Source organism: Gasterosteus aculeatus, chromosome 1, assembly GCF_964276395.1.
Source record: "Gasterosteus aculeatus chromosome 1, fGasAcu3.hap1.1, whole genome shotgun sequence".
Classification (NCBI taxonomy): Eukaryota; Metazoa; Chordata; class Actinopteri; order Perciformes; family Gasterosteidae; genus Gasterosteus; species Gasterosteus aculeatus.
The window spans coordinates 6,140,347-6,162,051 of NC_135688.1; the positions used below are offsets into that span (position 1 = coordinate 6,140,347).

The following is a 21,705-nucleotide window of genomic DNA, read 5'->3' on the forward strand; positions in this document are numbered from 1 at the left end:
GATGTTCTTGCTGATGTTAGTTAGTTGTTCTTCCGGCCTGTGTGCTGCCTGAACTGCTCCTGCCTTTGCAAACGCAGCGCTGATACTTGACCTGTGATCTGAGAAAAAAAGAACGAGAGAAGTCGTTCGGCTGAATTTTTGATAACCCCGACCAGGCTCCAATTCTTGAACACGTGTTCTTTCATGCTTTACCAATTTGTTGCTGCTTTGCATTTTTCATCATTAGGTCTCAGTCCACCTGAGGCAGTTTTCCCCTGTCCATTTTCAAATGTATATCTCATAAAGACATTGATAAACATAAAGGCGCACAAACATACACACACACACACACCCTGAAGAGCAAACTGGGAACGTGGAATCAGAACGGTTCCGGAGGTGCCAAAGTTCCCTCTGTGTGTCGACAAAACAAAAAACAAAAACAGAAAACAGAACCAGAAGCACTGACATGAAAATAGCACTGAACACAGGATTGGTCGAGCATGAGAGAAGTAACCATAGTTTGAGCACACCACTTAATCCAGAGTGTAAAGGATGCCTCCTCGTTTTGCCTCCTCCTGCATCTCTCTGTCTTTCGTTATCGCTCAGAGTTGTTTGGATGAACGTGGAGACGCAGACGCTCCGCTGTGCTCCTTCTCCGCCTCTCTTCTCTCTGCCTCGGCCTCGCTTCGTCTGTCTCTCTTTGCCTCTGTTGCCATTTCTTTCCCCCTCCCAGGCCTGAACGCCAAGGCGGAGGGGAATTCCACGACCAATATCTCCTCAAGGCGCATTGTTCTTCTCCCCTATGCTATCTTCGCTAAAAGTTGCGTACTTTTGAAGAAAGAAATGTCAGCGTGTTCTATTGAAACGTGCGTTGTGTTTCAAACCGGGCCGGATCCTTTGCCGGTTTGCCTTTTTTTGGCGCTCGTATCACGTCTGCACAGGGAGGAGGTGGACGGGGGCAAAAGCGAGTGGGGTGTCCGAGTCAGCACGGGATGCGTTGCACACGGGGAACGATGGCAAGAAGGAGGAAAGTAACGCGTGCGCGTCTGTTTGAGCGTTTATCGACTGGAATTTCTTCTTCCTCATTCAGCCCAGTCAGTCCTGAGACTCAACAATGAGTGATGTCCCCTTTCTCTCTCTCTCTCTCTCTCTCTCTCTCTCTGTGTCTCACACACACACACACACACACACACACGCACACACTACGCCTGATTCCATTAGTGCTCTTGGACCCCATTCATTGTCCCCTCCGCCGTCCTCTGAGGCAACAGCCACGACCACTGGAGGAGAGCAGCAGCCTCGCATCACGTCTCAGACAGATTGTTAATCAGGCGCCGCTGCATGATATTCTGTAGCCGGTTAACATCTCTCCCCCCCTCCTCCCCCCTCCTCCCCCCGCGAGTAATCACCTAACAGCGTTATGCCGATGTCGCGCCAGGTCAGATGGAAAGAGAGCTGTTTGTCTACGCGAAGGAGACAGAGAGAGGAGAGGAAGGGAAGCGGGGAGAAATGAGAAGCGATGAACTGGAAAGCATAGTATGTCTTACATAAGCCCGGACCAAGTGCGGCACTCTTTATTAAGTGTGATGCCACCGCATCGTGTTGCCTTTACTTACTCTGCAAGCCTTAGTTACTCTTGTCTTTTGCACACCGACAGACCAGCAGATACGGCACACACACACACGTGCACACACGCGCACACACACGCGCGCACACACACACATTACATGTTGACATGCTCCGCTGCTTTCAGTGCATCAGGGCTCGCGAGACGAGGCGGCAGCAATTAACACATCGCTGACATTTGCTCCTCCAGCTGTGGTGGAGGGAATAAGGGAAATGGGAGGCAAATAAGTGAATGCAATCCATCCATGATCCCCACACCAAATTCACTTCTTCTGTGGATTCATCTCCTGTTTGTGTGTTCGTGTGTGTGTGTGTGTGTGTGTGTGTGTGTGTGTGTGCGTCTTCATTTCTCTCTACGTCACCGTGTCTGTGTGTCGTATATGAATACAGTACCAAGCACAAGTGATTTAAAGTTCACTTATTGAAAGAAGAAAGTAACAGTTCTCTCTTTCACAACCACTTCCGCTGTGGTGACCACTAACTCCCTTTTGCTTCTGCCAGAAGTTTTTTTTGTTTCTTCTTCTCTTCCTTTTTGTATGAAGACAAATCCATGTAGATGATTGCCATGTAAATTAATAAATTGGGGATTCTGCTTCATTGAAATTGTGTTTTTGCTGCCAATCCAGCTCTAAAAGCAACAGTTGCCCCATTAATCGAGCACAATATGTGTATGGATGGATTAAATGAGCGATTAGGAGACAAACAGAATTACTGCTGCTCATTTGTTGAAGATGATCAACTGTGATAGAACTCGTCTCAAAGAGCAGAAATTATTTATATTGCGTTCTTTAAAGTTATTGATTTGAAGAAAAACAAGTCATTCCAGATTAAAATTGATGGAGCCTGCTGCATATGATGCTTTCAGCATCACTCCCTTGGTTAGACCCATTGATTGGACAATCAGTGACGTGCATTGCCGTCTACCATAGGGCCTTGTGTTTGACACCAACATTTAACCATCAATAGTTGTAAATGTTGTTAGTTTTGCGGCAGAAAACCTCCAGGCAATAGCATCAATACTATTACACATTAGACTGCATTCATACATATTTGTCTTTCCTTTTATATATTATTCAACGGTCAAATAAACCATAAACACACATATAAAAGTAAAGAGTCTGAAGGTTAGAGAGAGGATATTGCACTCATTGACTGATGATGGCTCCTCGGAGAGAAACCTATAGTGGGGGGAGGAGGAGACAACATGTGTGGGTGATGGATGCAGAGAAGAACCGAGGAAGCAATGAGGGGATCGCTGACGGAACCATGCAAGAGGGGTACAGCAGGGGGAACGAGAGCGGCCGCTGCACACCGCAGTGCGTCGCCTCCACTCAGCGTCACGGCCTTCTCCCCGCTGACGAGATGCTAATGCACATGTCACCAGACGGACGCATCGGCCGCCACCGTCCCGAGAATCCGCTCTCAGCGCGTTCCCATCTCTCTGTCAACACGTCACCGACCTCCCTCGTCCCCCCGTTCGGCCGCTCGCAACGCTCTTGCCCTAATCTAACGCCTTCTCTCTGTCACTCAGTGTCCCTCCAATGTCTCTCGTTCTCCTCCCTCGTGTCTTTCCTGCGAGGGGGTTGAGTTGAACTTTGACCGCAGGTCGTACGTCTCCGCAGGACTCTGGTCGCACGCGCAGAAACGACACGCAGTCACCAGTAAATTGAGTAAAAAGCAGCAGTAGGCTTGGGTAGTTTCTACTTTTATGTTATCGTCATGCAGGGTAAATAACGGTATTTGTGCGATGGTAGAAATCACAGTGACATGCCTGAAATGCTGTGGGTCAAATAGCCGATTACAGTCCATAGAATGAAAGACTACAAATATTCGCCGCTTCGAAACAATCTTGCTGTGACAGCGTCAAGTAAACCGGTTTGTATGTGGCGATATTTATCCTCACTACCTGCAGTGGGCATCTTTTTTTCAGCTAAGATGGCTGTTCCAACAGATGAGACTGACCTCTGGTGGCAACTCCGTACAACTTTAATAGAAAGAGGAGCCCTCTATTGTGGCATTTTTTAAATGACATTATACATCACATTTCAGGTGTTCACCGCGGTATGCCGTGATACCTTGACACAAGCAACTTTAGTCCTCGCAGTGGGAGCAACGTAGGAGGTGTTGTACAATGTTTATCTCTTTAAAAACCTCACAGGCTCATGGCGTGTGCGTTCACAGGGTCACACACTGTCCCCGTCACTGTTCATATTCTGACGCCGCCTCGGTACAGTCACGTCCATTTAACCTTCTGCAGTGGCATGCCTGCAAAGTCGAGTGGATGACTCATGGGGTTGCATAATAACACAAAGTACGGTCTCCATATTGGGATATTTCCACTGAACACAATTCATGTCGAATGCCAAGTGTTTACCATCGATGCTGGAAGTGAGAGCGGCCGGCGTGTGTCCTGATTGCACATACTGAAAGTCCGGCTGCTCCCGTCGCTCCTGCTCATACGGCCTCCTGTGAGTCCTATCTTGGCATCATCCTGTTAGGTCTCAGTCCACCTGAGGCGGAAAGATTTCAATAATTTAGAAAAATGCAAAAATTCTAGAAATGTCATTGAACGATATGAAGGGTTCTGCAAAATTGCCCGACATCCACGTTGTCTGGTGCCGGTAGACACACATTTAACTTGAAAACGTCAAACTCATGGTTAAAGATTAAAAGCCCATCTCCCGTTTGACATCAGTATACACTATACACCGTCGCATTGAATCTCCTCCTCCTCATCATATGCATTCAACACGTGTGAGGTATGACCTTCAGCCTGCGGAGCTGGAAGTCATAAACACTCAGCGACAGTCACAAAAGCCCCGACCACTGCACCCAGGGGCTGGTGCATCCGACCACTGCCACAGTGCACCGGGGACCTCTACAGGCCGCGCGTGGAACAAACACATCCCGCTGGCCGACAGTGACATGGGATCGAAAGCCCAACGCTCAAAGGCATTCCACTCGGTCTCTGTCACATTCCCTCCCCGCCTGTCAGGGTTGTCACGTTTACGGCCCTCCGCAAACACCCGACCGGGAGGCGAGCTGCAGGTGAGCCGGCTGGCAGCTCGGCTCCTTTTGAATAAGACATGAGCTCCCCTAAAAAAAACAAAAAACAAAACATGATTTGAGTGAAAAATGTAAAAGAAAATCAAATCAAAGTTCCCGATATCCGTAGCTTGCACGGTGCAGCCGACCACACCGACAAACACATCTCATTTGTAGACACAAACATTGGAACACAATACCATTTAGACGTCTGAGCTTGGAGAGAAGACGAATCGATCAAGGGTTGATGTGTTTAGAAATGTTAGTAAGTTTTTTATTTGTTCTTATCGTATCGATCTAAACCAGGACACACATACTTCCAAGGCAAACTCCTGGATTAAATGAGGATCAATGAGCACGTGTGTCTATAACAGGAAACTTGGTTTTTTTTTCCTTACAGTAATGGGTTACATGTGAAAGAATTAGTGTTTTACACCTGCTTGTGCTTTCAGTTCCATAAAGCAGTTGTTCCCAAAAGGCGGGTTGTACATTTGAGGGGTTGCAAAATGACTAATGGTTAAATGATTAAAAAATATATTTTGTTTCCAGAAAATTATGTTAATGTTTTTGCCTTTTTTGCAAGAAAATTTGTCTCTCCGGGCCGTTGCATATAATTCAAATTAAACAATCTGAACGGCAGAATCACCGTGACGCAGGACAAGGTGATGCAAGTAAGCCGCGTCGTCATTGTACAAGTTCTTTAGGTACAGAAATGAAGGCGCAAAATGAAATAGTTTAAAATAGTTGCTTGCTCTATCCAAGAATAGTTTTGTGGCGTGTCGGCATAATGATCCACAAGCACAGCTTTTACCTTTTATGCACAAATGTTTGGGAGCAACACAAGTGAACACCAGAAAAGTTTCCAGACTTGCCCCAACTTTTTAGACGAGTAATGTATTCATAGCAGGTCTTTGATTAGTCAGAGCTTGAGTAAGAGACAGGGAAAAGGGCAGAACTGTGCTTTTCCTAAATGAAAAGCACACTTTGATGTTACAGCCGTACGTTGAAAACATCATTTAGAGCATGATATTTGGATATGGTGGAGTTTATTACACCACATCTTCAGCTTGAGCAGATCCTCCCAGACTGCCTGTGACATTTGCCTCTCCTGCTCTCCTCCTTTTTGATATCTTCACCTCATAAAGAGGTTTCTTAATTGGAGCTTTTAGTAAACAGACAACACCCACCGTCTGACTTTTCAGAGTTTGGTGTCTGGTGTTCAGAACTTTGAAGACACAGTATATCAGTTATTCCACACACACCATAAGACTCAAGGCTCAACCTCTGCTTTTATGCACATACAGGCAACTTATTTATGTATTTCAAGGTGAAAAGAAGATGTGTTGTTGGCTTGGACTGCAGCTGTCAATGGAGCTTTTTGATTTCTCTTTTATGAGAAGTGAATGTGGTTTGAAAGGTCATATGAGCCGAGCAGCCAGACGATCCAAGTTGAATGCCTCCTAAAAAGTTAGTTTCCATAGAATGGAACTGAATAGAACATCGATTAGTTTTGCGTTTGCAGCTTGTTCTCATTTCTAATTCATCAGAAACAGCTCTTTGTTCAACATTGACTTATTTTTTCACTTAGGTAACGTAAGAAAGATTCGTATTTCAACCCAAACCACAATATTTTCCTAAGTAAGTGGTCTGTTACCAAGAATGGGTTCCTTTTGGCAGTGTGTGCATATCAAGCTGGAGATACCGAGATACCGAGAGCAACATAGATGGAAGCACGTGGCCACTGACCGAACCTCGTTCAAGGAGTTATTATTGAGGTCGAGTGTTGGTATTTCATGAAGAAAAGCAAATAGTCGCACAATGTGGCCTGAATGTAAATGCGAATGCATCATCACAAAACAAAAGCTTGCAAAAACGCCACATGCGGTTAAAAAACTTTATTTTGAAAAACAGACAACAAATGTTGACATGGAACATAGTTTGGTATAGAAATGGTGAAACGTTGATAAAGTGTTTTTTTTGCTCAAAACATACATCCGTTTGCTGAATCCAAGGGAATACGCAGTACATCATTGACATTATCATTATTATTATTTAGATCAAATATTAACCTTTGTCATTGGCATAAACCTGCTTTTTTTTGTAGATGTATCCTTGCGTGATCTTCTAGCTTAATGTTTATCTGAAGATGAGGACATCAATACGTTTAGTGTATGCGCGTGTGTGCATGTGTGTGTGTGTGTGTGTGTGTTACAAGGCCTTGCATCAGTTACAAAACACATCACTTGAATTTGAATCCCACTCCTTCATTTTTTCTTATTTAAAAACACTTTTCTTTGCCTGCCTTTGTCTAAAGCACTTACTTTCCCTCATCCCCCATGTCTCTGCCTCAACCCTTTCAAAACTTGCTTGCTCCACTGTTCTTGCAGAACTAGTTTGATAAACCGACCAAAAAACATCAATAATGCCTGAGTTCAGCGATGTGATTTTGTCTAAACTTGCAAAAATGTTAAAGACGCCATTCACGGTAGCCACAAATGTGGCTTACTCAGAGAGCAAATGTGGCCAGCCTTGCACATTTGTAAGTTGCCAGTACAGCAGACATAAACAGCTCGAGAAAAATAAGTCGACTAAGAGTGCTACCCGCACAATTAAAGAGGAATAATATTATTACCTATCTGCCCTTACAGTCAAATTAGAAAGCCTGCGTGTAAGAGGAAGAGAATGTCAAAAAATCAATAAAACAGAGGAAGGATGTGTCATGTATCAACATTATGTAAAGGAAAACTTGTTGCATAGACACTGGAGTTCATGCTTCCTTCTTTCATGGTTGTTTGACACCTGTGCAAACTAGAATGTTAGTTTTATGCACCAGCGAGACTCTAACCCCGGTTCCCCTCCTTCAGCGGCCCCACTACAGCAGCATTAATACCTATCAATATTTGAAGAATTCAATTGAAGCGGCCTCTGATCAATTATACAGCGCTGTCAAAGTGCACGGGTTTGACTCACTTCAGCAGGTTTGTTCTCAATCAGTGGATGAAGTTGTGTATATATATGCCAAACATCAGGAAGCCCCAGGTTGCCAATTCTATCGCCATCCCTCTTTCTGGGGAATCCAATTTGGCTCTTTCTCCGTCGCCATCCGCATGCATTATACATCAATGTAAAATACAGGAGAGCACACAAAGGGCTGTGCTGCCATGGCTGTTATCTGTCGCCACAGAAGCTGCTTGTTGAGACTCTCAACAGGTTTCCGCGGTCACACGTCGCTAAGTAAAGATTCACATCTGTTCAAATTAAAAGCGAGGTTGAAAATATGCGTGCTAAGTATCAACTTGTCTCTTTGGTTAGTTATTCTTAATACCCGTGATCGAAATATGCCAGTAGGCTCCCGGGTATAATTCAAAAAGTCAGCAATGTCTATATCTAATAATAATAAATAATAAATAAAAATTCATACTTTAAAATTCAGAGTGAAATTTTAGTTCTGAAATCAAAGCTTTTAACGTCGTATTTGCTCAAAATGATCCGAGGCCCAATATTTTTCATCAAAAATGGGTTATTCTGATCTCTGCACGTGTCCGTGCTACAGCTCGCCTGTCATGCTGAGGACGTGATCAACCGGTCCAGCTTTTCCCCCGGAGACGCGCTTCGGCGCTGAAGAGGTCGGCCTTGTCTTTCACTGCGTCCCTTTCTTCTGGCATTTCATCTTCATCTCCGTTCGATTTGTGGCTTTGGCCTCCTCTCGCATGATTCACCGGCGGCTGCCGTCGTCCCCGATAGCCATCAGGTTGTTTTCATATGCAGCTGTTATGTCGCTGTCCTCTTTCCAAGGCCGCTGCGAGCGGCGTTGTTTATCTCCTTTTGAGCGAGAAGGCTTCTCCTGCTTCCTTTCATTTGTCACGCTTCATCTCCCTTTTCCACCTGTGTTTGACAATAAATTAGTCTTGTTCGCAGTCAGTTTGCCAAAGCCTTTTACATTTGGTTAGCTGCTCTTCAGTGAGGACTGTCATATTCACTTGCATTCATTCTGCATTCGTACTGATGGATGTTCTCTCTGGTCCCCCCCCCTCAGGGCTTAGTTTATCAGGACCAACTTTTACTATTTGGCTCTGAACCTTGTTTAAGACCAACTAGAAGCCTGCTTGCTGCTGCTGCTGCTGCTGCTGCATGGCATCATCTCTGATCTGTGCTTTTCTTTTTAATAACCAGTCATAGTTAAAGAGGGATTCTGTCCGGTGTTATTTTATTGTGGGAGAAAATGACAAAGTGAGGCGGCGAGAAGGGGAGGAGGGGGGGGTGAACAGAAGGACAGCTTGTTTCTCCTCTAAGTGAACAGCACAGCTTGTGATGTTACACACACATCATTATTGTGTGTGTGTGTGTGTGTGTGTGTGTGTGTGTGTGTGTGTGTGTGTGTGTGTGTGTGTGTGTGTGTGTGTGTGTGTGTGTGTGTGAGAGAGATGCGTTGTGATGCTCCCGGATGAAGGGCCAGGTGGCCATCCAGGTGTGTGGGAGGGAGTCAGCCTTGGCAGACGGACACGTTGGTGCTGGTGTTCAAAGAGGAGACGCTGACTCACAAACACATCCACATGTTGCGGCGTCCGCTGTTGAGGAGCACAAGTTCCGTAAGCGCTCGCAGTTTGTCGGCGGCGTCCTTTCAAATCTCGGCTCCCCCCCGACGAGCCAAATCTTAAGAGGACCGCCAGTTGTGTGAAAAGAGCACATTTGATTTGGGTTTCTTTGTTTTTCAAGCCTCGTTGTCTAGCAGGAAGACAATTCCTAATTTAAAAGCAACTACACAAGGAGATGTTATTATTCTATAACAGAGCAACATTATAAATACAAGCACATTATCAGACAATACATGAAGAAGGAAGAAATAAATTGATATATCCAAGCAAATAGTTTTTCATTTGAATATGTTGATTTCTTTGATTTTATGGTAATTTCACTAGGCATATATTCAACTATTTTATATTTGTTTGTTTAAAAATATAAGGTTCCAAGCGTATACATTTAACTGTATCCCCCAGCTCTTAGACGTGGGATTTTGAGTTATGGAAATGACGTAGATCCGTCACAGCCAGACATTCCTCCAACGCGCTGTGTCAGCACTAAAGAAAAGTCTCCTCACATTATCATTCCGACACAGTGTTTCTTTGTGTTTCTTTTAATCGTTCATAATCGGACGGTTCTGCTTCTGACTGTGTGAGAAACATTTTATACTCTTTCTGAATAAAGCCAAAGAAATATTGTCCAGGAACCATGCATCAACTTTTGATGAATAGGAATAAGTTCTTTAAGTGGAAAATTAAGATTTGCTCCTCCACTCTCACACGTACCGACTTGGGCGTCTTTGGAAACGTACACATGCGGAACAAAAGGATCGTACAACTTGCTCAGAGCACAGAAAGTGCACAAAACACTTTCCCTCTGTTTGTCTCTCTCATGTGCACAACGGAAAATATCTGCAGGCCTTCCACTATCAAACAATTGTTTGTTCTCATTAACATAACTCATTAATCCTGATCAGTCTCAATCTTTTCCCATGTCTGTTTTTCCTCTCTCTTCTCCTGCGCACACACACACACACAGTCACACATGCATTTGTTTGTTCCTCCATTCATAATTCATAGGTTCTGATCAGACAGAATGTTTGATAAGGTTCACAGTCTGAGCTTGCCCAGGCAGAGTGGGAGACAACAAAAATAAACAGTCATAAATATATAAATGTAAATACCCACTGGATGATGTGGGAGGCGACGTTAATGTGATGTTACAGTTGAAGAGCGAGACAAGTGGATTGTGGGTTTGCGTTTCTGAAGGCTTTCACTTCATTTCCAAAACTTTATGGACTGGTTTTAAAATAAAAAGAATATGTTTCTGTATCCGTTCCTTGATAGATAGTGGTCAACCGTAACGCTGCAGCATCTAATCTCAATATAATGTTTCAGACTTGACCTAAAATGGTTGTAATGTAGCGACGGGCTTTCTCTAATTTACTGACAAACACACTGAGATACAAACACACAGTGAGGCACTTTGGAGATTTAATTTACAGGTGCCATTTATGTCCATATTTGACAAATTTGTTTTCTAAAAATCCAACAATCCTCCTAGTTGTCACGGTGTGGTTCACTTCCTGTTGTATTTTGTAGTTTTCTGCCACTCGTGTCCCCGGGTAACTTCACTTCCTGCCTTGTCCCGTCATCCCCTGTAAACGTCTAATAGTTTCCACCTGTGTCCAATCACCTGCACCTCCCTTGTGTATTTAAGCCGTGTGTCTCTTGGGTCACTTGTCGCGTCATTGTCTATCGTCATGGATGTTCGTAGTTCCTGTCTGCAGTTTTTGGCCTGGTTCGTGTGCGTTTTTGCCTGTTGGCCTTTTGCTTTTGCCCTTTTGACAATTAAAGTCTTTTATTTTCTAAAGAAGTCTGCGTTTGAGTCCTGCCTCCCCCACGCATCCCTGACACTAATAACATCATTATCAATTGAGACGGACAAAGAGACAGAGAGAAATGCAAAATATGAGAGATATGCATGCGTATGAGACCGAAGGATCATACCGGAGATTGATAGAAAAAGCAAATCCAACCCCAAAATAAAGTCTAATCCAAACTGAGTCTGATGGATAAGTAGGTGAATTGAGTAAACAAACTTATCCCCCTCTTCATTATGAGGTGCCGGCAAATATCATGACATACAAATGGAAACTCAAAACAAGTCAGTGCGGTTCATTTGGGCCTGATGTTTGATAAATATGAGCAACATAGGGAAAATGCAAGGAAAGAAAAGGAAAATATAAAGAATCTTCCCCCATAAATGATGACGGCAACTCCATCTGACGTATTTTTAGACACGGTGGCAACAAGAATAAACATCAGGTGTTTGTTCATGTCAGATAGAGACGCAATCCAGATTTGAGGAAAAGAGCAGAAAGGGAAAGTAAAGAAAAGGGGAGGAAAAAGAGGCAAAGAAAGTCTTTACCTTTTAGTGAAAGAAGAGCTGAAATCAGCAAAAAACGTCACTCCCTTTTCATCAGGAGCACAGGCGTTGCTAATATCACTCCCGGTGGCTCTGTTCTCCTCACTTACCGTCGCTAATCAGGACAGTTATTATTTCATCAGTTGGTTTGGGAGCTAAACGTTGGTGGCTCGTTGGCGCGATGGAGTGCAGGAACAAGTGTGATCGTTTTGCACGGACTCGATCAGGCGCTTTGTGGGACACCTGAAGATCAATCGAGGGAAATTAGTCGAGACGTCGAACCAAACCCTTCACGTGCAACGATGAGTGACGAGGGATCCGGCGGTTCAGTGCAGTAAAGCTTCCTCTCCTGACCGAGTGGGATCGTCCCGTTTCATTCGTTTCTCCCCTGATCTTTGCGCAGGAAATGTGATGTGACCGAATTAAAGAGCAACGCAGGACGCTCGTTGTTAATGGTCCCAGCAGTGTAATAGATGACCTGATCTGGTAACATGGTGGATGTTTTAGTTCTACAAAAGTGTGTGTGTGTGTGTGTGTGTGCGTGTGTGAGAATGACACCCAACGGTCTGACTGTGGAGCAGCGAAGTAGACACGTTCTGACAGTTTGATGGAAGTAGATCATGTGAGATGAGTTTGCATTAAAAAAAGAAAAAGCAGCTGCAGAAGTCTGTATCCCTGCAGTGGAAAAGGTAAATTCCCTCCCTCTGCTGCGCTCAGACCCACAGAGACAAGCACACTTACTCACAGAAGATCACCGAGGCGAGACGAGTGAACGAGGACGACGGACGATGATTTCATCCCTGCATTATTTACTTTTGTTTCAGAGCAAACTGTATCTTACTGTATTGCCTCCCTCCATCTCATATCGTATCTTTCTATCTTACGCATCTGTGCTCTTGTCCCTGATTCAATACCGCAAATAATCCGGCAGAAAAAGTCCCGTCCTTTCAGTGTGAGTAAGGATCACGATATCTGCCGAAGATAATCTATCATGTGGAAATCCATTCCTTGGGAAGGGTTTAAATGTAAAACGGGGTGCTGCTACTGCGAAGGAAAAAAAGAATGGAGATGTCTCTTCTTATTTAATTATTTATTTCTGTCAAGACTTTTCCTTCGCCAACTGTGTTGGCGTTTGAACACAGAAGCACATTAGCAGTGGGGAGGGGGGTGGGGGGGGGCGGAAAAAATCAAACATTCTGTTGGTTTTCTTTTTTTTCCTCATTTCAGCTGGGTCCCTTTAAGACGAAAGCTGAAAGAGAAGGGAACATGTGGCAGTGGCAGAAAGGAGGCATCCGGCATCTGCTCGAGCAGGAAAACCTTAAGACGGAATGGAGCATTGGCACCCGTCGCCCCCGCTAGCATTAACATGCTGTCAAGAGTTGTTCTGGCACGACACTAAATGGAGCGCAAGTCGCCCAGCACTGCTCCCAGGAGGGTTGCAGTGTGTCCCTCCGCACTCGCCGTGCATCCCGGATCCCACGTTATCAGTGAAAGGCGAGGACGCGAACGGGCTGGGAGATCCGTGGTCATCACATCTCGGGCCAAAGATCCCATCGTGGCCTTGTTAACTCGGTGAGAAGAGAATTAGAGAGCTAGATGGAACTTGCCACGGAAGTAACTGTAAAATAAATTGTGGCAATCTAACAATTTTGATTTTGTATGACATTTTTGCAACCTAAGTGTGTGTATATTTATTTAAGTGATTTACAGGTTGCTTTAAAAAACAAAACAAACTATTATAACAAATTGCCAAGAAAAAAAACACATTTGGAAAAGTTTCGTAGAATCATGTTTAGATCTAAACAAAAAACCTAAAAAACTAAGTATTTTGTTTTGACAGCAAAAAAATCACAATCACCTTCATAAAAAATCCTGTGACCCCAAACCGAGCATTTTCTACAAAGTGGACATTTGGTCACATATTTCAATTTCTTGCCCGAGATGATAAATCCACTGCCATCCGGGTAGGAAAGGACAACCTGTTCTGTTTAAAGTACAGACAAAATAGATTTTTGATCTGGGTCGAGTCTCCAGAGGGAGTTGAAGGGAAATGTGGTCTCTGTGGTGCCTTCAATGCAACCTAGTCGTGGTGCGTTCCGTGGTTGCTAATCACTGCATTCATTACCGTATTAAGCATTATCACGTCATTGCTCACACTGCCAATGCTTATTGTTACCTAAAGAGTTCTAAAGTAATTTTTGATCACTAGGAGAAATGCAATAAATGCTGCGAATGGTTATCTTGTATAGAAAAGGGTACAAAAAAGGGAAAAAGATGAATGTGGAACCACGCGCCCCAACAGGAGCTCCTTTCTGTGATGTTTCTAAGTTTGCTGAAGGGTGATGAGGCGTTTTATAGAATGTTAAATTACCCAAGACAAGTGAAGGTTAGACTGCTTATCTTCTTACCATCTTTGCTTCTCATTATGCAATTTCCACGTTTGCCGACAGCAGCAACCTTGTAGCTCCAAGAACAGAGTACTTTTTTAATTACATCGTGACCGTGCCGGCTATTTGACCCTGCATGCACAGGCATTGCATTCCTCCAGCAATCCTGTGCTCATGACTCAACCTCTTAGTACTTTATGCTGTATTTGGGTCTTCAGCATCCACTGAAAATGTTTATTGAGACCTAATGAGGACTGGAGTCTGTTTATTTGTATTTGTGCTCACGAATAATAAGCCGGCAAAGCTTGTTCTGGATCTTGTATGTTAATTCGATATTTATCATTTGGTGCACATCTGCCTGTAGGTCTAAAACCTGTGCAGCTGTGCATCTTATAATGTTCTGAACATTTGACTTTGTATAAAACAAAGTTATCTAGCCAGAACAAAACAAAAGTCATCATTATTCAAATGATTGACTCTGATATTTTTACTTTCATGTGAGAAAAGGAAACATTAAAATGCAATTGGCAAGAGAAAGCTCTATTCGACTGTATGCTGCATTCACACACCTTTTGTCTCGTAACCTCTCAGAGTACCACATATATTTCTGTAGTTTGGTCCATTTTGACAGTAAATCAACTTGTAGTGTGGTCCAATCAAATCAGACTTGATGCTGCCAGCACAGCGTCTACGTGGGATAGCCAAATACACTTGAAGAAGTGTCATATTAAAAAAGAAATAATAATAATGGACCCCGGGACACCATATTAATCCTTTTGTAGCTGTTGTGAATCCAAACTGTTACCATCTACTGTAAATTATGAATCTACTTTCAGAACTCCCTTTAAGAGCCCTCAGGCACCGAGTGCGTGTGATACTCAAATGATCGATTGGTGGAGTGGTCCTTCTAGGAGAGCCAGATTTTAACAATCAATAGCGGTATCACTGATGGACGTGGCCAAAACGTATACGAGTAAAGTGAAGGCTGACATTCGTGAGGGGAGAGAAGTGATAGTGCTTTACTCCATAATCCATGTGATGTCAGTGTGAATGGCTAAAAATATGAAAAGCTTTCAAAATGTGCTGATGTTGCTTTGCAAGCGGACCTTTGAACCACCACGGCTGAATGACGCGGCTCACTGGGAAACAAATTGCATCTCTGCTTGTCATTATCACATTAAATCTGCATCAGCTGTCAACGAAGGGCCACAGCATCCACATACTTGTGCACACAGACACACTCCTCATCATCTTCCTCCTCCTTGACTAATCTCCAAATAAAGCTGCGAATGTTAGCCTCTAAAATCCTTTCACTTTGAATTTTGTTAGTGGAAAAAAAAAATCCCCGGAGAAGAATAAAGAAGGACGATGCAGGCGAAGAAAGAGATGAAGAGACGAGGGCTTGCCAACTCCTGCTGAGACCTCTTTGATAGATGCAGAGTTTTTTCAAAGAGGGAGTTTGGTTCATTTGCAAATCTCTCCGCATGAGCTGCGAGCTTTTTGTGTGTGTCTTTTTCAGTCATTGTGCGTGTACTGTATGCATACAGTATGCGCACACGTCGGGCAGCTGCAGAGCTTTCTTTGTACCCGGACTGCATCTTTGTACGTGAGAATAGTTTCTGTTCTTTCATTTGCTTATTTTGGGTTGTCCTCGTTTTCTGAAGGCCTCATTGTAAAATCTGTCTCGTATCCTTAAGAGAGACATTAGATTACCTTGATGTTTAGCAATACTGCAAATTAGGCTTACTGGAATCCCACCACTAAGCAGATCAAGCCTTCCTTTTTTACTATAATTTAAGTGCAGGAAATGTGAGATTCGACAGTTTCTCTGCAAAACTTTTTAAACAGCTGGCGAGGTTTTCCCTTCCTGCATGGGAGAAAAATGATTCAATCCTGCCACTTTGGGGCCAGATTTCAAAGAATGGAGGAGAAACAAGGTTGGCTGCATATTTAATTACAGCCATTATCCGCTGCTCCATCCAGCATCACAGAGAATAAAAAGAGAACCAACACTGTTAATTAGAGAGAGAAATGCAGCCGTGAAGAAATAAAGAGATCGATGTTGGGGGAATTAAAGTAGCTTCTGGGGTTTTACATGAGAATTTGAATGCTTGTTGTGACGTGCTTAGCCTAACACGTTTGGACATAGTTTGGATTAAAGTATTTGCTAACTTTCACATTGTGCATTTAAAAAAAAAAGGTCTCTTAATGCTGTCAGGGCAAACTCCCAAACTTCCATGATTACTTTCTCATGTTTTCACCTGCTGTGGACCTTAATAGGAATCTTTAGAGCCAAAGAGAAAACTGAAATGAACGCAAACTACCAACTACTACTACTGCGTTGGAAGCTGTCATGGCTGTGAGTGTTCATCACTATGCTTCATTGGGGGACATGGACTGTGCTTTGGTTGTCTTTTGTTGTCTGTGTGTCTTATGTTATTCCCTAGGAGTGTCTATGTCCATGTAATCCATCCACGCGGACAGAGAAGGGGCCCCTGAAAGGGTCCAGCACAGGTTTTGAATAAAGGCTGAACCGTGTACGGGGAGGGAAGCTGCTAGCCGATCACCCAGCTACGTTACACTTTGAGCTCGCCAGTTAACCGCAATCTGAACTCATTCAGACAAAGTGAGACGAAGCAGGATGTTCTATGAAGGAGACAGACAGATGTACCTCTTGTCACCTTGGCAGATCAATGACACGTCTCCTTGTTGTCTCATTGAACATTGACACTTTTATCATTTATTTACCTGCCTCTCATCCCGCTTCCCTCTGTTCTCATTTGTCTTCATCGCCATCCTTTGTGCCGTATCTCACTTTTATTCTTTATCCAACTCTAATGGATTCTTTCTTCGTGTATTTTTCAGAACTTTTTTCCCCAACTGACTTTTCTTTCGTTCACATCGCACCCCCCTCCCTTTTTCTATTTCTCTCTTGCTTTCCTTTGCAGCTTTCGTCCTCTCATCCTTTTGGTTAGCGGGACGTGGTACAGCGTCATGTCTCAGGCCACTGGAGGACTTTTAGAAGTCAACAAGAGAGAGAGAGAGAGAGACCGCCGCGGTCTCCCGGGTTCCTTCACACTGAGACACACACACACACACACACACGCCAGTGTTAAGCTCGCAAATTCCCCACAAAGAGCTTCACTCCCACAAGGCAAGATGCCACAGAGAGAAAAAACAAAGACTTTCCTTCTCTTCCACTCCTCCTCTCACTGTAGTCCTCGGCTGTTCTCTGCAGCGCAGTGCAAACACGGAGAGTGATCAAAGAGTCTGCGGTGTCAGAAGCAAGGGACGAGATGGACGTGTGCGGAAGACGAAATGAGGGAGGGGGGTCAGAAGAACAGAGCTGTCAATCAAACATTACATCAAACTGGGTGGAGCTCTTATCCCGGTGAGGCTGTGTGGACGTCTGAGCTTAGCTGGAGGAGCATTAAGGTATCAAACCTTCTGCTTAGTTGCCCCCCCTGGGCTTCTTCTGAATTATGGGGGTTTTCTGATGAAGAAAAAAAAAGGCAAAAAGAGGGAGCTGTTTGCCAGGTTTATTAGAAACTACCCTTTTACATTTAAAAATGAATGGTAATTGTAAATGGTTGATAATAATTGGTTGTGGTTATCAGAGATAAATGCAGGGAACATCAGGTGAAGTATGTGGTCATTATCTTCTTCCGCTCTGAAAAATGTGTATGTGAACAAATTGTGTCTGCTAAAGTATCCTAATATTAGCATACAATATCTAATTGTCTTTAGATAATATATATATATATATATATATATATATATATATATATATATATATATATATATATATATATATATATATATATATAATGAAAGTTGGCTTAAAATTTAAAAGATTTCATCTCATTAGGACAACTTCCCCAGACCAAATGTAAGACCTTTTTTTTCCCAGAGCAGATACTAATGCGTAATAAGCTCAAGAAAACTTGCTTGGTGGATTTGTTCAGAAAGATGTCTCATTAGTAATGTTTAAACAAAGAAAGTTGCTTTCCAACGCGTGTATGTCTGTATCATGGAGTCACAGCACCCTCCTCTGGATCCAGAGATAAGTACAGTTACAAATGTCATTTAAAAACTGTTTATTGTCGGTGCATGTATGTGTGTGTTTGTGTGTGCGTTTTTTTTTGCATACTGACTCACAAAATAATGAGAGGGAATCATGTCTTATTTGCTCTTGTTGCAGATCAAGTTCCTAATCTCCATATCGGACATTTGAGCGATTTAGACGATGAATCTGGTAAATAATTCATTTTAATTGTGGGTACTTAGATGCAAAAAAGCAGCAAAATTGTGACACTGCTCCCAGTGTCTCAATCTTCAGAGAGTTGCTCTTCCTTCTGCTCACTCATCCCCTCTCTGAGGTCCTCAGGGTGCAGTAAGAAAGAGCTGGTCTATGTCGTCAATGGAAGCCCAACATCTGAGTGATCAATCCCACCATCCGTCTGCCCCCCGATTCAGGGTGCAATTAAACAGGCAATATTCAACGAGCGAACTTGTCCCACTGACATCGACCTCTATAGAAAATCATTAGTTAAAGGCAATATTGGCCCTATTGCTGCTTTGTGTAGTTGCTACATTATCATACAAATTTGGAATCACTAAACTAGGGTTGTCAGTCGATTAAAAAGAATTAACAGCACATTTTGAAATTCATTAATTGTGATTAATCGCAATTGACAAAGTTGTGTTTACTGCTTTAATATATGTAAGCAACATTATCGATAATTAGCAGCATTTATTTTTGATAATTAGGTTAAGTTGTATTTTCGAGGATTATTTTTATTGTTGAACAACTACAGTGCTCTTGATCAATCCGAAATAACAATACACCCCTAACCTGAATATTTAAGAGAGTAAAACTGAGGTTTTGGTTTTCTTAGAATATCTATGTATGCACAATTATTGGGAAACTATTAGTATACACAATTAGTATGCAACTAAATGAAAAACGAAAGAATTCCTATCTCACGTGTTGATTGCCATCTGTTAAGGTCAGAATAATAAACAAACAAATCAAAATTTACAAATAAACATTCCAGTCTTCTTGAAAGATATAGACCTTGTCATGTACCAATCCGAAAAGGTCCAACTAGCTAATCTTTAATAATACCAGCCCATACCAGAACCCCACCTTGCTGGTGTCTGAGTCGACGCAGTGGGGCTCTGTGCCCGTTACTGGTCCAGCCACGGGCCCACTCATCAGTCCATCATCACCCTCACCTCGTCAGGCCATAAAACCTTTGAAAAATCTCTCTTTAGATTGTTCTTGGCCCAGTCCTGACGTTTCAACTTATGTGTCTTGTTCAGTGGTGGTCGGGTTTCAGCCTTCCCTACCTGAGCCATGTCCCTGAGCACTGAACACCTTGTACTTCTGGGCACTCAGGTAGGTTGCAGTTCTGGAATATGGCAGCACGGGAGGATAATGGGTTGTAGCTTCCCGTTTGATTCTTCTCAATTCCTTGGCAGTTAATATGCATCTTTTTTTCTCCACACGTTTCCTGTGACCCTTTTGGCTATGTACAACAAAACGTTTAATTGTTCCGGGATCACGGCCCAATATCTTTGCAATTTCAAGAGTGCTGCTTCCCTCTGAGAGACTCTTTACCACTTCTGACTAACTGAGTCAGTTAGATCTCTTTTCAGGCCCGTTTTACCTGAGGAAAAGACGCTGCCTAATAATAATGCACACCTTGATATAGTGTATGGGGTTGATCTCCTTGGGCCACACCTTCCTTCATTACACAAACACACATCTCCTGATATGCTTAAATCCAATTAGCACTTTGACAATTTGTCAAAGGGGTCCGAAAAGACCAAAAATAAATGACAACAATGTACAACTTCAGCAGAAAACTGTGATCTAATTTGACACAAAGAACCCAGAAAGTTGTTGCACACTTTCTTTATTGTAATAGATATTTTTGTTCATAGGTACAGTTTCTCATGACATTGTATACTTACTCTGTCCAAAATCAGGTGCCAGGTTGTATGAAGATGGTCTTCTAAGGTTGGTCCTTCAAGAGAGATGAAGAACAAACTGTTCCTGCTCGTCCTCTTAGATCCAGAAAGCCACACACTTTTCAGTCTTTAAGTTCCATGAAAAGCGAGAGCTTGATGTTACCGTTCAAGTTGAAACATTTCAGGAGGAAATGATGTGTGTATATACTGTATACATATATGAGAGCGAGAGAGACTGCGAGAGCGAGATGTGACACTTATGTCTTATATTATTAACAGACCTCTTACCTCTGATTGTCTGTAATAAATCAGCAACAGTCAGCGCAGCAGTGATTCACTCTTCTATAATAACCCTGCTGCCTAGCAACCAAGGAAACGTCTCTCTGCAGAAAAAACATGGGAGGGAAAGGGGGACAGGGAGGAAGAGGACAGTCCTTGTATTATTTCATTAATATGCTGTATTATAATGAGTATGTCACTAGCTGGAACATGATTCACTGGTTGCTTCAGCAGCTCTGTGAACGCATGTGTGTGAGGACATATTAGAAAGACAGCGCAGTTTCCAACAAGACAACACAACACAAGACAACACCTCTAAGCTGCTGCCTTTAGAAACTGCTGTTAAACTTTTAGGCCTTTTTAACTGCTAAGGGCATTATCAGAGTGTGTGACTACAGTTCATCTTGCGTTTTGTCACCTGTGTGGTCTGGCACAGCGGAGAGATTGTCAATCTCTCATTGACTCCAGCGTTAAATAATTTGTCAAGCTGACTAGTTCAGTGTGCGACCTTTATTGTCGACATCTGTGTTCTGATGGGACTCGGTTCTGTCAAATGGTGCACATAAATAAAAATACACTATCCGCAGTTCCACATGAACTACACATTCACGCTTCACACAATCAATCATGGGATTATCTTCATTTTGGACACATTACGAGCTCCAATGTAGCACCAGCCTCAGGCCAAAGAGTCAATTTAGAACACATTATTTCTTCCACTACCTTTGCTTGATGGTTGTAACCGGTCATTGTCGCATATTTTGGCTGCTTGGAGACAATATCTTAAGTTACTATAGGTTTGAGGATGTTTGGTACTGTTAAGAATATTTTAAATAAAATCAGGGCGAAAAGAAATCAACATGTAACAATTACCACACAGATGAACGTAAAATATCTACTAACTACATACAATCTTTTTAAACAGTTTTATGGATTTCCATCATTCCAACAATCACAAATCCTATGTGTTAGTCAGCCCATATGTTTCAACGTGATTGAGCAGGTGTGGTTTGATTGAATGTGACCCACAGTGGCAGCAAAATAAGCACATATTGAGTATGTCGCCGAACTGCGATTGGTGCACAGAGAAAAGTGACATCACCTTTTACCACAGAAGTATCTTTCCCAGACTGTTCTGACTTTTTGCAGGAACAGTGGTGTTCATGCATATGACCTCAATGCAGATGAAGAGGCGGACAGACCAAATATGCTGTCAATTTTCCTTACAGCGGCGGAACCAACCAAGCCTATTTTTCTGCCTCCATTATACTCCTATAATGGCTTCATGTTTTCAAACCACTAAGTGCCTCCTGCCTTTTAATGTACTCCCGTCTTCCTGTCTCAGCTAATGCTCCTCTCATTCCTATACACTGCATGCGATGGCATCAGCCATTTCTTCCCTTACATTACATCCGTTACATTAGAATATTACTCAGCTCGGAGGAAATATTGAGTCTTATCCTAT

General features: G+C 43.0%; 1 long non-coding RNA gene across 1 annotated transcript; it reads left to right on the plus strand.

Moving 5' to 3' along the window:
* The first annotated feature begins 17,162 nt into the window (after positions 1-17,162).
* LOC144400836 (uncharacterized) lies at positions 17,163-20,479 on the plus strand. The gene is made up of 4 exons (XR_013462776.1): positions 17,163-17,420; positions 18,187-18,240; positions 19,311-19,386; positions 19,980-20,479. It is a non-coding gene; the product is annotated as an uncharacterized LOC144400836 (long non-coding RNA).
* Positions 20,480-21,705: the final 1,226 nt, after the last annotated feature.